Source organism: Bos indicus, chromosome 5, assembly GCF_029378745.1.
Source record: "Bos indicus isolate NIAB-ARS_2022 breed Sahiwal x Tharparkar chromosome 5, NIAB-ARS_B.indTharparkar_mat_pri_1.0, whole genome shotgun sequence".
Classification (NCBI taxonomy): Eukaryota; Metazoa; Chordata; class Mammalia; order Artiodactyla; family Bovidae; genus Bos; species Bos indicus.
Genome location: NC_091764.1, coordinates 36,525,081 through 36,540,350, shown reverse-complemented (window position 1 = coordinate 36,540,350; position 15,270 = coordinate 36,525,081). Strand labels below are relative to the sequence as shown.

At 38.4% G+C, this 15,270-nt stretch overlaps 1 protein-coding gene across 3 annotated transcripts in view; it reads left to right on the top strand.

Annotated features, from left to right (window-relative positions):
* Positions 1–15,270, top strand: part of TMEM117 (transmembrane protein 117) — a 606,406-nt gene that overhangs the window by 162,926 nt on the left and 428,210 nt on the right. The gene's annotated exons all lie outside the window — the stretch shown is intronic.

Here is a 15,270-nt window from a genome sequence, read left to right as displayed (position 1 = left end):
GTGGACTCAGAAAGTCTTTAGGCTGTCTGCTGATGAGTAGGGCTGTGTCCCCACCCAGTTTGTTGTTTAGCCTGAGGCATCCAAGCAAAGGAGGTTATAGGCTATTGAATGTGGCCAGGTCTTAGTGCCAAGATGTCAGCCTCTAGGAAAGCTCATGCAGATGAATACTCCCTGATATGTTCACCACCAGCATCTCTATCCCCAGAGTGAATCATAGCTGCCTCCACAGCCCCTTGCTCTACCTCCCCAAGAGACCCTCTAAGACTAGCAGGTAGGTCTGGCCCAAGTGAAGTCGCTCAGTCGTGTCCAGCTCTTTGCGACCGCATGGACTGTAGCCCACCAGGCTCCTCCATCCATGGAATTTTCTAGGCAAGAGTACTGGAGTGGGTTGCCATTTCCTTCTCCAGGGGATCTTCCCGACCCAGGGATTGAACCCTTGTCTCCCGCGCTGCGGGCAGATGCTTTACCGTCTGAGCCACCAGGGAAGCCCAAGCTCCTATTAAATTACTGCTTTTTTGCTGGGGGCGGTCCTGATGCATGTGAAATTTCTCTAACCCTATTAAAGAGAAGTCTCTATTCCCCGCCCCCCACCCCCACCCCATTGTGTGGAACTCCTGCAATCAAGACCCATTGGCCTTCAAAGCCAAATGCTCTGGGGGAATCCTCTTCTTGGTACTGGACTCCTGGGCTGGGGAACCTAATATGGTGTTCAGAGCTCTCACTCCTGTGTGACAACCTCTGTAATATAATCATTCTCCAGTTTGTGGGTCTCCTACCCAGGGTGTGTGGGATTTAATTGTATCTCATATCCACTTTCTTTCTTTCTTTTTTTTTTTTTAATTTTATTTTATTTTTAAACTTTACATAATTGTATTAGTTTTGCCAAATATCAAAATGAATCCGCCACAGGTATACATGTGTTCCCCATCTTGTAGTTCCTTCTTTATGTTTTTAGTTGTAGAAGATATTTTTTGGTAAGCTTCAGTCTTTTACATTAATAATTCTGCAGTTAGTTGCTTGTGAGAGGAGGTGGCCTCTAGGGTCCTTCTACTCTGCCATCTTGGCTGCTTCTGTTTAATGGTAATTGTTAATGTTAAAATATTAGATGTTAAAAGCAACATTAGCTCACTGTAGAAATTTTTTAAAACACAAAAAGTATAAGGAAGAAACAAAAATCACCTGCAATTAACGTACTTAGAAGTAATTGAAATAAACTTTTTGTTATAAATACATTTTTTTATAAAAATTTTGCCTTCTTTTCTTGAATGAAGATGTAGCTAGATATGGAATTAGAAATGACTGTTATTTTCCTTTGGCACTTTGAAGATATTCTGTTGTCCTATTATATCTATTGTTACTAATATCTGTGTAATTTTTATTCTTTTTTAGATAATAATTGTTCTGTGTCCTTCATGGTTTTTATAATCTGTTTGTGTTTGAAGTTTTCTGCATTTCACTATAATATATCTAAATGTGGATTTATTTTCATTTATCTTGTTTAGAATTTTTTGCAATTCCCAAATAATGGAATTAACATATTTGTGATTTTTGGAAAATTCTCAACTATTATCCCAGTATATATTGTCTCTCTCTCATTTCTGTAATATCCTTTCTTGACTTTCAATAAGACATATATTATACCATTTTATCATATTTTCTTTACCTCTTAATTATTTCATTTTAAAAATAAGAAAATCTTATTTTTCTATCTTTGTGACTTTCTATGATGTACTGTAAATTGTCCACAGATGCTTTCTAGGTTACTAATTACCTCTCAAAACTTTGAACCAAACTTCTACTCTTTAACCTATCAATTTTAAATTTCAGATTGTGTTTTTCACTTCCATAAGTTTTATTTTATTTTAAAATCAGCCTTTTTCTGGGACTTACCTGGTGGTCCAGTGGTTAAGACTCTGCTTCCACTACAGGGAGTGAAGGTTCTCTCCCTTTAGTTCCCCGGTTGGGGAACTAAGATCCCACATGCCATGCAGCATGGCCAAAAAATAAAATAAAATAATATTAGTCTTTTTTCTCCTTACATAGTGTTATGGGCTTCACTGTCTGCTCCACTCCCCCCCACCCCTGAAAGATTTTTATCATTAATTTTGTTAGATGCTTTTCCTCATCTATTGAGACAATCGTGATTTTTATTTTTTACATTCCTTGATGGCAGTTTTTCTTTCAGCAGTTTGAATATATCATCCCTCTACTGACATGCAATGTTTCTGCTGAAAAATGCACCTACAGTGTTATGGTGGTTGCCTTGTATGTGACAAAGTCACTTTCCTGTTGCTGCTTTCAAAATTGTCTCTTTGTGTTTTTTTTTTTTTTTTAATTTATTTAATCTTTGTGTTTTAACTTTTGACAAGTTGATTATAATATCTTAGTGTGGATTTCTTTTTTATTCCTAAAGTTGGCATATGTTCAGCCATTATTACTTTGAGTATGTTTCCCTTTCTCTCTTCACATTCTGGGACTCTAAAAATCTAATATAACAGTTCACTTGTTGGTGTCCCATAGATCCCTTAAGCTTTCTTCACTCTTTTTCATTTTTTTTTATCCTTGACTTAATTGTTTTCAGTGATACATCTTTGAGTTTATGAATTCTTTCTTCTGTTTAGTCTGCTGTTGGACCTTCTGGTGAATTTTTTATTTCAATTAGTGCATCCTTCCAGCTCTATGATTTCTGTTTGGTTATTTTAAAACATATTTTTCATCTCTTTGTTAAAATTCTCCCTTTGTCTGTGCTTTGTTCTCTTGACCTCTCTATGACAATCATTTTGAATTATCTGTAAGATAAACCATACAAGTTTTTTTATGGTCAGATTCTGAAGTTGTGTCTTATTCCTTTGCTTGTGATATCTTTGTCTGATTCCTCATTATTATTATTATTATTTGACCCTGTGTGTTGGTTGTCTATGCAGTGGACAAACCAGACACCTATCTCAGTCTTCACAGAGCAGGCTTGTACAGAAAAAGACCCCATCAAGCACCCTTGCCAGGGATTCTGGAGGACTCTATGAACTGTTTCCTTCATGAGGTTGAAGTAGGCAGCTTTTGTTTTAGCCCACTTGTCCTGTGGTAAACTAGGGAATGTGGGGGGAGGAGCTATAGAACCTACCAGTGCAAACTGCTGTCTCTATTCTCCCCCAAACTGTGCTAGACTGTGCTTGACCTGTCAGAGCTTCAAAACTGGTAAGACAGATGCTAATTATTTAGGTATCCCTTAAAAAGTTAGGGCCCTGGATGTGGATCAACTTTCTCTCCCAGGGGGGAATCTAAGAGTTAGGATTTTTCATCTGCTCATGATATGCTGAACAAAGAGGAGGATCTGTGGTATCTATCAATCCAAGGTGTCACCTTCATTCTCCCCTGGGCTGCTGGAATGTCAGAGCTCATTGGAGCTCCAAGATTGGCAAGACAGATGATAGTTCTTTGGGTGGTCCCAAAGAAGTTGCATCACTGGACACAGGGATCAACACTTTCCCTCCCCAGTTCAGTTCAGTTCAGTTGCTCAGTCGTGTCTGACTCTTTGCGACCCCATGAATCACAGCACGCCAGGCCTCCCTGTTCATCACCAACTCCCAGAGTTCACTTAGACTCATGTCCATCGAGTCAGTGATGCCATCCAGCCATCTCATCCTCTGTCGTCCCCTTCTCCTCCTGCCCCCAATCCCTCCCAGCATCAGAGTCTTTTCCAATGAGTCAACTCTTCGCATGAGGTGGCCAAAGTACTGGAGTTTCAGCTTTAGCATCAGTCTTTCCAAAGAAATCTCAGGGCTGATCTCCTTCAGAATGGACTGGTTGGATCTCCTTGCAGTCCAAGGGACTCTCAAGAGCCTTCTCCAACACCACAGTTCAAAAGCATCAATTCTTCGGCCCTCAGCTTTCTTCACAGTCCAACTCTCACATCCATACATGACCACAGGAAAAACCATAGCCTTGGCTAGACGGACCTTTGTTGGCAAAGTACTGTCTCTGCTTTTCAATATGCTATCTAGGTTGGTCATAACTTTCCTTCCAAGGAGTAAGCGTCTTTTAATTTCATGGCTGCAATCACCATCTGCAGTGATTTTAGAGCCCCCAAAAATAAAGTCTGACACTGTTTCCACTGTTTCCCCATCTATTTCCCATGAAGTGATGGGACAGATGCCATGATCTTCGTTTTCTGAATGTTGAGTTCCCTCCCCAGGGGGAAACAAAGATAGAATTTTTTTTTTATCCACTCATTTGTGCTCAGCAGGGACAAGATCTATGGTGTTGACCAGCCCAAAACACCATCTCCGTTTTCCCCTGGTGGCTAGTTTGTGCTGAACACATCAAAGTCTGACAGTCAAGATAGAAATCATTTTTCTGGAAAGGCCCTGCTGGACAAATGAAAAAAATCCCTTTTCCTTCTTGAGTGAAGCTGGGGGTTAGGAGTCTCTTCCTGAACATATGGCACTGTACCAGGGACAGAACTCTGACAAGAGATTATCCAGAATCTCCCAGCTGGCTTCATTAAGTCTGGGTTTGCATTCTCTGATGTATAGGGGCCTTTCAAATAGTTTCTGAATTTCTCACAAAAGTAATTTTTCTGAAAATTGTTGCTGAATTAGTGTTTGGTGGTGGTTGAGGGTAGGATGAACCAGCTTACAGTTTTTAATTAGTTTCTTGGGAGTCTTGTGTGCTCAGGTCAGTTTAAAGAATAATAATCCAATGGACAAAAATTGAATCTCATTTTAATTTGTTTTACTTTAGGTACTAATGAGTTAGAACTTTTAATACACTTAGTGACAAGTGGCGCTAGTGGTAAAGAACCTGATTCAGTCCCTGGGTGGGGAAGATCCTCTGGAGAAGGAAATGGCAACCCACTCCAGTATTTGCCTGGAGAATTCCATGGACAGAGGAGTCTGGCCGGCTGCACTCCATCGGGTTGCAGATCTCAGACACGACTGAAGTGACTTAGCGTACATAACATTGGCTACATGCATTTCTTCTTTTGTGAAGTTAGGGTGAGTATACATATTATTTTTTGAAAGCAAAATGAGTTCATTTATCAGCCTACATTCTGTGATGATTCAGTGTTAGCCATTTCTGAGTACTGTCATATGCACAAGTTACGTCTTTCTTGGCTTCCTCCAGAAAGTTGAAAATTAAAGCTCATTTCTATATTTGGCAGGAAAACACATGAGTGTTTGAAAATGAGGTGGAATCTTGTTTTCAACTGTATTTAATACCTGCAGTTAATCATAAAAAACCACCAATTTCAATCTCTCAGGATACTGTACCATATTCTAATTTTGTAACAACTAAAATAATATACTCCTTTTCCATTAAAACTTCTTTAGCATCTTAGTCTTAGGAAAGGTATTAGTGCTTTGGAAAACATGAACTCTTGAAATGTAATAGAAAAAGTTTCAGTTAAATATCTTCTTATAAATGAATAAAATAAGATACTCTGTGGTGTACCCACAGAGTAGGGCACATAAGACTCACTTGTTGATTAAAAAATATAGAAGATGCCTGACAGCATTTGCAAAAGTGAGATATAGGTTTATATGCTTGTGTTGTTTAACCCTTGGTTTAGAATTACTTTTCACAAGATAAAAGAGTGTGAGTTACAAGATTTAGCATATATAAATTCCATATATGTCATATATTTTTCAAGTTTTAATGACTGAAACTTGTCAGTGTCATAATTTATAATTATACTACACTAATATATTAGTGTTTAATTTGTTGTTTTTAGGAAAGCTATTGCTAAACTGCTGTAGATTTGACTGAAAACCTTAAGATATGAGGAAGTATGATACATTATAATGCCTTTAGAAATTCTATAAAGCACTACACTAAATATTTAACAATAGCTACCAGTGGAATTACATGGGACATAGGTTGGGAGGTCAATTAGAAGTTGCTCAGAATCATAACTGGCATTTTTCCAAACTGTTGTATGTATTTTAGTGTTTGTTAAGTGTGATACATAAATGAAAAAGCATTCCTTTTTTTCCTTATAGGCAACTTTTTTTTCATTGAATTTCTAAGTTGGGCATGGGAAATAGATATCACCTCAAAAGCAATGTCACTTGATAGGTAGTAACTATGTGAGGGTGATGTTTTCAAGAGGATTCAAATACCCTCTCTAAGCAAAGATGCTCAGTGGAAAGTATCGTTTTCCAACAGTGTGGGTGTTTACTGACCCTTTTGCAAGTGCTAATAAGATAGCAAATGTTACATCCAATTTTTCATTATTTGGTCCTTATAAAATATTTTGAAAATAGAATTACAGATGGCACAATTTATTCACGCCAACTTTATTTTCATATTTCTGGGGTGGGTTTTCAGAATTTGTTATTCTTGGGGATATGATTGTTTTATTCATTGCTTTCCAGTCACTGCCCTGATTCAGACCTTACTGGAATTGGAATTGGGCCGGTGGCAGTTTTGCAGTTATGCTTTCCTAATAACTCATTTGTACTTGAAATTTAGTTTTGGGTTCAAAAGTGTAAGGTCTAGAATCTCTCTACTGCTGTATTTTATTTAACTGTAATTTTATTCATTATTTTACAGTTTATTCTACCCATGGCTGGTTTGTCTATCCTTTTTCAAAACCTGGTTGATAATATGTGAATGTAGCTTAACATTTGGGTATTGGAGATTTCAGCTCTCACTTATAAGATTCCAGTCAGATTGATGACCTCCTTTAATTTGAATATATGTATTTTCTGGACAATTGTTCTCTCTGTTAGGGGATTCTGCACTTAGCTGCTTAAGTCTTCTAAAATGTCAAACTCTTTTTAGCAAATGCCAGCTCCATAGAATGTGTTCCTCTATTTCTCTAGTAATAGTAATAATAATAACAATTATTATAATATTTTGATTTATACCTCAGATTTTATTCTTAAAAGTCAACATGGAATGATTTACCTACATTTATGAGCTTAGATATTAAAATCTCTTTTATCTTCACCATTAGTAGCATTTCCTGACTCCCAAAGAAAGAGATTTTTATTTCTGTATTATATCTGAATACCTTAAAGGCAATATGTTTGAATGAGATAATGACTATATTATATACTTGCTCTCAGATAGCATTTTAGGCTGTATCTCCAAAATGAGAAACATGCCCTCTGGTAAGATTTAACCTAGTATATAAATCAAGGCCAATATTTCCTAATGTAGAAGCTGATCTGCCTAAGGAGATGTTAATTGTAAGAAAAATAATTAAAAACAAAAACACAAAACAGCCTCTTAAAGGCAATTCTTGGAATGAAGGGTGTTAGAGCAATGGATCATCACCCCCTCAGTCTACAACTCTAGCTTTCCTGGCAGCTGTTAACCCTTTGCCCACTTTAAACCCACATGACATAGGTAGACAAATGTAGGTATTGAGGGTCAAGCAAATGTGAGGTCTTTTCCTGTGCAGTTTCAGAAATTAGATTGTAAACCATTTTATCATCCAAAAATGACTTCAAGGTAACTCCTTATTTCCTTTTAAAATACTATCATGAGCTATTTCACTATCTTCTGGAGTTTTAGAAGATGAAATTTAGATGAGTGCTTTTAATTTAAAAGGTGAGAACATTTAGAAAATGATCTTGTATTTAAATGTTTTTATACCTCACACTGTAAAAGTTTTGTATAATGCTGTATATTATTTCATTTGTATGCATCTTTAATTCATTTAAATTAGTTAGAATTTAATCTGCTGGATCTTTGATTCAAAAATCTCAAAGTATCTTGCCTGTGTGTATGAGATTATTTTTTCAGTATATCCTGGTGAGGTAGTGGTTAAGCATTAGTCCTTATTTTACAAATGAAGTACAAATGAAGCTGAGAGAGGCTTAAGGGACTTGCTTAAAATCCCAGAGCAAGTTAATAGCAGAAAAGCAATAAAGGCATAGTTTCCTGACTTGAGAAATTTCCAATCTTTCCTCAAAATATATTCCTAATTCCACTCTAAAATGCTGCATTGTCTATGAAAATTAGCATATTATTACATGCCCAGTGCTTTAGGAAATTAAAATGTACCTAAGAGGAATTTAATACTGATAAAATATCTCTTTCTCTCTATTACACTTTGAGAGGATTTCCAAAGAAATATGTGTGATGTAAGTATCCTTATGTATACTGGTACAGTAAGATATTTTCTTTCATCCACTCGTATAAGAAGCACTGACAAAAAAAATCAGAAATAGTAAACAGAGGAGAAAATGGTGACTATAAGTGTGTTTGAGATTAGTGGTAATTTTTCTTACTAATGGAGAGTCTTACAAGCTCAGGTATTTTTCTGTTAACTAGCAGGTGTTTGTCCTTCAAATTCACTGAATCATACAGTCATTGAAATGTTAGTGCTATTGGGGGCTTTAGAATTTTCTGGAAGCTTACATAGAAAGCAGGATTTTGTTCTAAAACATGCTTGACAAGTCATCACACAGTCTCTGCTTGAGCACTTTGGGAGATGAAAACTTATCTCTTTTCAAAAAACATTGTTCCACTAGTGAATAATTATAATACCCAATGCACAAATATTTATTGGGCACCATATATATATGTATATATTAAACTGTATCGGAGAAGGCAATGGCACCCCACTCCAGTACTCTTGCCTGGAAAATCCCATGGACATAGGAGCCTGGTGGGCTGCAGTCCATGGGGTTGCTAAGAGTCGGACACGACTGAGCGACTTCACTTTCACTTTTCACTTTCATGCATTGGAGGAGGAAATGGCAACCCACTACAGGGTTCTTGCCTGGAGAATCCCAAGGATGGTGGAGCCTGATGGGCTGCCGTCTGTGGGGTCGCACAGAGTCAGACACGACTGAAGCGACTTAGTAGTAGTAACCTGTATACAAATTTATTTTATATGTTATATAATGAAAGAAATAGAAGATAATGTCTGATTTTGAGGACCTTGGCCAGGTTAATTTCTGAACCTCATTTTCCTTATCTGAACCTCAAATTCCTCATCTGAACCTCAAATTCCTCATGATGAGGAATTGTTCTGAAGACAAAATGAGTCAAACCTAAAACATATAGGAGAGCGCCTGCTACATATAGTAGGTGCTCAATAAATCTCAATTCTTATTGTTCTCTGAAGAGAAACCAGAGTATCTAGATAGCATATTAGAAAGCAGAGACATCGTTTTGCCAACAAAAGTCCTTGTTGTCAAAGATATGGTTTCTCCAGTAGTCATGCATGGATGTGAGTATTGGACCACTTGTTGATGTATGGCAGAAACCATCACAATATTGTAAAGTAATTACCACCAATTAAAATAAGTTAATATTTTAAAAAGTAAGGCTGAGTACTGAAGAATTAATGCTTTCGAACTGTGGTACTAGAGAAGACTCTTGAAAGTCACTTGGATAGCTATGAGATCAAATAGTCAATCCTAAAGGAAATCAGATGGTGATTGCAGCCATGAAATTAAAAGATACTTACTCCTTGGAAGGAAAGTTATGACCAACCTAGACAGCATATTAAAAAGCAGAGACATTACTTTGTCAACAAAGGTCCATCTAGTCAAGGCTATGGCTTTTCCAGTAGTCATGTATGGATGTGAGTTTGGACTATAAAGAAAGCTGAGCACCGAATTGATGCTTTTGAACTGTGGTGTTGGAGAAGACTCTTGAGAGTCCCTTGGACTGCAAGGAGATCCAACCAGTCCATTCTAAAGGAGATCAGTCCTGGGTGTTCATTGGAAGGACTGATGCTGAAGCTGAAACTCCAGTACTTTGGCCACCTGATGCGAAGAGCTGACTCATTTGAAAAGACCCTGATGCTGGGAAAGACTGGGGGCAGGAGGAGAAGGGGACGACAGAGGATGAGATGGTTGGGTGGCATCACCGACTCAATGGATATGAGTCTGAGCATCCTCTGGTAAACAGTGAAGGACCTGGAAGCCTGGCATGCTACAGTCCATGGAGTCACAAAGAGTTGGACATGACTTATGGACTGGATGACAATTGTTTTCTATGTATAAGATGACAGAGAGAGAGAGAGAGAGTTAATTATTTGTTCTCCACCCCATTGCCTTACATCAGCCCTTCATCACTTCTCACTGGAACTACTGAAGTAGCCTCCACACTGATCTGTTTCTAGCCTCTACCTTTGCAGTCCATTTTCCCATATAGAAACAAAAGAGAAATTAAAATGCAAACTGAGCATGTTAATCACCATCTTAATAGCCACTGCTCTGCATATACTTCAGTATTAACTGGTTTATATGACTGACAGTGTCCTTGATCCAGCCCCTAACTGCTTCTTCAGACTTATCTATACTACATCTGTCCTCTAACATAGTCCACATTCTGAAATGTAGATGATATGTCAGCTCTCCATGCTTTCTCAGGTCTGCAGTTCTCCAGGTCTCCAGGTCTGGCCTGGGCCTCCATTCCACCCCTTGTCTGAGCTGCAGTATCCTTCCCATCACCTGACCCTGTTTACTTCCTTCCCTAAGGCGTTGTTCCTACTCTCCTGTCAAGGTTCAATTTATTCACCTCTACCAGTAAGTAATTTGATCTGTAAAGTGCTTTCAAAGACTTTTATTCCTACATTCCTTCCTACTTACCACATAGAGCTACAGTAACCTTTTTGTCACTTCCCACCTCTAAATTCAAGAGCCTGGAGATGAGGGATCATGTTTTATTTACTTGTCTTTCTCTAGGGTCCTTTTCTTGGCACATGGTAGATACTAGGTAAATGTATGTTGAATGACAATAGACAACAGAGTGAAACTGTTGCTTCATACCAAGAGTATGATAAAAGTTACAGAAAGGGAAGACTGTGCCCTGACTTGTAGGCAGAGAAAGGAGCACAGAGCTGAAAGTACTTGAGCTAGAAGATTTTTCTTTCTGGAGTGAAAGGTATTCAAATAAAACTCCAGGGCATCAGTTAGTCAAACTGTAGTCCTTGTGCCAGAGTGTATTCCCTACTCAGCTACTTCCTACCTACTTCCTGTAAGACATTATATATCTATACAGTGGATATTTTAATGATATCTATTACTATCAATATTATATACCTCGGCTCAATTAAATATGTTTTAACTCTTTTGAGAGCTAGATTAAGGAGATGTAAGTTGTCTTCCTAAGCCTGATGACCTTATTTTTGAGGACCAGAGATTGGAAAGCAAGCAAACAGGCCTACACATAAGCAACAACTAGTAAAGTCCAGGATTTTGGAGATCAGCAATAGCTACATGGTTCTGCCATCTCATATTTTTGTTTCTTTTTTAGCTAATAGTACATTCCAATGCTCCTTTTCCTGTTCAATGAATTGAAAGGCTTCTATCTCCCTTTGTCAGCATGAATATATGTGTTCAAAGGAAATCACATTTTGTATTTACTTATCTGACATATGATTGTTAGGCAGTGGCCTTGTTAGGACTGGGAGAGAAGAGAAGGAAGGGGGTTGGGATGGGGCTTGAAGGAGGAAAATGGAGTTTTGATTCATGCCTGGTGTGTCCCAGTCCATCATATGTATATTGCAGGTTTTAGTGCACATAGCAATCCTGTTGTGTACTAGGAGCAGCATCTTTGTTATAGGTGAGATAATTGAGACTTCAGAAATTAAGGAATTTGCCGAAGGTCACACGGCTTGCAAAATTGGCCTTTAACCCCATCTTTGACTCTGAACCTCTAGGGCTCTTGTTTAACCCCCATGAGATGACCATTTTTGAAAACTGGTGTCTTCCAAAGGTTTTTTTTAGATGCCTGGTGGTTTTACAGAAACTGACAGTACCATTACCAGATAAACTGAAACTATTTTCCCACACCCTTTGGAGAGCTGGAGTAGCCTTCAGAGAGGAAAGCAGCCCCAGTAGTTAGTTGTCTTCTCATTAGCTAGTCTAGCTGGTACTCTGGACTATAGAATACTGAATGATCATAAGTCCCAGGCTGTTAACTCAAAACTCACCGAAGCAATAATGGTAACAATACACAGCCAGATTATGAAATTAGCAACCTATGGGATTTTAATGGTCATCTCTGAAAACTTCATCTTGTAGGTCTCTCTTTAAATAAGTACATGTTCTCCAGATAATTTCACAAATCCTATAGAAGGCACAAGAGAATTTATAAAACTTCTGTCTTAGGCTCTAGGGTTGTTACTAGGCTGGTAAACTAACTGGGTATGAACTTGTCTTAGATACAGCAGAATTAATCTGAACCATGTATGGAATAGATGATATTAAAACAGCAAGAATAATAACAGAAATCTTTTATTGTTTGCCCTCTGATTGTGTAAGTAATAATAAGTCCTGTTTAAGAAAAAATATAGTACAGTAAAACATTTTTATGAAAATGAAAATTATTTATGATTCTGTTATCTATGAAAAACACTGTTAATATTTTAGTGCATTTTCTTACAGTGATTTTAGTATATATTGTTTTCTAAAATTTAGATTGTACTCTATATTCAATTTTATAACCATTTTTACTTAAATTTAATGTATCCCTTTTCACTGAAATGTACATTAAAATTTTAAAAACATTATTTTATAAGTATTATTTTTATATTTAAGGGGTTTGAAAATATAAATCTAGGGGGTTTCCCTGGTGGTCCAGTGAATAAGAAGACTCTGTGCTCTCAATACAGGGGGCCCAAGTTTGATCCTTATTCTGGGAATTAGATCCTACATGCCACAACTTTAAAAAAAAATTACCACATGGTGCAACAAAGTTTGAAGATCCTGCATGTGGCCACTAAGACCTGGTTCAGGCAAATATATATATATAAATTTAGTGGATATCTGTGAGATTTTCTTCCTAGCATCGTCTTGGCTCCTATTCCCAGTCCCCCACTGCTCTAGGAGAAACCACATTCTTATTTAACCATATCCCATTGGCTTATTTGGTTCGATTGGAGGTGTGCACTGGCTAAACTCAGCTAATTGGAGTGCTTCCCCAGGAAATTTTTAAACTTGGAATTGCTCTGAAGCCCTGGCAGCTTTCACTGGCTTTGTTGGCTGGGTCCTGTGTGCATTGGGTGTGCACAGTCGCTTAGCTGTGTCTGACTCGTCCTGACCCCATGAACTATAGCCCACCAGGTTCCTCTGTCCGTGGGATTCTCCAGGCAATAATACTGGAGTGGGCTGCCATTTCCTGCTCCAGGGGATCTTCCTGACTCATGCATCAAACCCTGCATTGGCAGGAAGATTCTTTACCACTGTACCATTGTTGGTCTTTGTAAGAAAAAATTAAATTGACAATGCAGAGAGCAGATACAAGAGTCAGAAAAAAGGACCCCACCAGTGTCTCTAGTTTCACTTGTTCTTGAAACTCATCTTTATTTCTGGCTTCCCATGACTCATATGCTCTAACTTTCTATTGATACCCTGAGCTCATTTAAGCTGGGTTTCTGTTGCTTTCTACAAAATATTTTGACTAGCGCATTAACCTTGGAGGTTATAGATGAGAAAACTGAGGCTGAGAGAGCTTAGGTAAGCTGGAAAATGGTAGAATCGTGATAGCACTCAGATATATTTGACTCCAAGGTCTGCACACTCGACAATTAACATTCGTTTTCCTGGAGCAGAGATTTTCTGGAACTTCTATTTCCATGTGTTTCTCTCCAACAAAAATAGCAGCAAGAACAGGAGAAATGATACATAGGCACCTGTTAATTTTAGTTTTAATTTTTTATTTTTTCTTTCCTGGTACAGGAGCAGAGAACTGAATATGAAACAGTGAAGAAAAAGTGCCTTTGTGTTTCTGTGTTTCCCACCTACTGTTAATGTGGGCTTCCCAGGTGGCTTTAGTGGTGAAGAACCTGTTTGACAATGCAGGAGGCGTAAGAGACATGGGTTCTATCCCTGGGTTGGAAAGATGCCCTGGAGGAGGGCATGGGCAGCCCACTCCAATATTCTTGCCTGGAGAATCCCATGGACAGAGGAGCCTGGTGGACCATGGTCCATAGGGTCACAAAGAGTCAGACATGACTGAGTGATTTAGCATGGCACCGCACAGCACTGTCAATGAATGCCCTGCCAGTAATGACCAGACTACTTCTCACACAGCTGGGACTAGTTATCAACTGCTTTATTAAAGATGCTTGGCTTCTTGTTTCTTCCTTTGCTCTCCCCATTTCCGCATAACTCTGAAGTTTTAGAAATAAGATCATCTACGTGGAACCTGTGATATTTCATCATCATCATCATCATTACATCATCACTGATGTTAATATTTGCTGAGTGATTGTCATAGGCCTGGAATAATTTAGGCACTTGATGTTATTTTCTCATTTAATTTTTATTAATGAGACTTTTTAGTTACTTCTACCATTACTCTTCTAATTGATGCCATTGCTATTGTTGTCTCCATTTTACATATGAGGAATCTCTTAAAAGATACCTTTTTGAAGGTCACATACATAACTGATGGAGCCCAGATCTGAATTCGACTCTGTCTTCTCTGGAAGTCCATGCTTATACCCACTCTAATACTACTGCTCACAACATATTCAGTGGTAGGCATGGTTCCCTCAACCTGCACTGGGAAAGAGAGGGTGATAAGGAAACTATATTCTTTTTAGTAAGGGCTTCCCTGGTGGCTCACTGGTAAATAATCCACCTGCAATACAGGAAATATGAGTTTGATCCTTAGGTTGAGAAGATCTCCTGGAGAAGGCAATGGCTGCCCACTCTAGTATTCTTGCCTGGAAAATCCCATGGACAGAGGAGCCTGGCAGGCTACAGTTCATGGGGTTGCAAAGAGTTGGGCATGACTTATCGACTAAACAACATTCTTTTTAGTAGTGGGGCTCACTGCTTGGCCAAATGGGTCAGTGTTTAAAAGGGTTGTGGAATCCAGTAGTCAAGATAAGATCAAAGATAAAAATCCATCTCAACTGGTACAATATTCAGATCACTTTGCAAGGAGCATAGTGATTCTGCTCTAAATATAGGATGTAAATTACTGCTTGAGAATTATGAAGACAAGGTTATCCAGACATTGGAAGAGAGAAAGGGAAGGACTGGAAAGGTTGTCAGAGCTCCAGCCAAGAGTATAGCTGTCACTGCAAATCTCTGGGCTTCTCAGTTGGTGCAGTGGTAAAGAATCCACCTGCCAGTGCAGGAGACTCAGGAGATGCTTGTTTGATCTGTGGGTCAGGAAGATCCTCTGGGGTAGGAAATAGCAAACCATTCCAGTATTCTTGCATGGGAAATCCCATGGACAGAGAAGTCTGGTGGGCTACAATCCATGGGGTCGCAAAGAGTCAGATACGACAGTAACTGACCAGGCATGCACACAGATCCCTAGATTCAGTCAAAGAACTGAAATGCA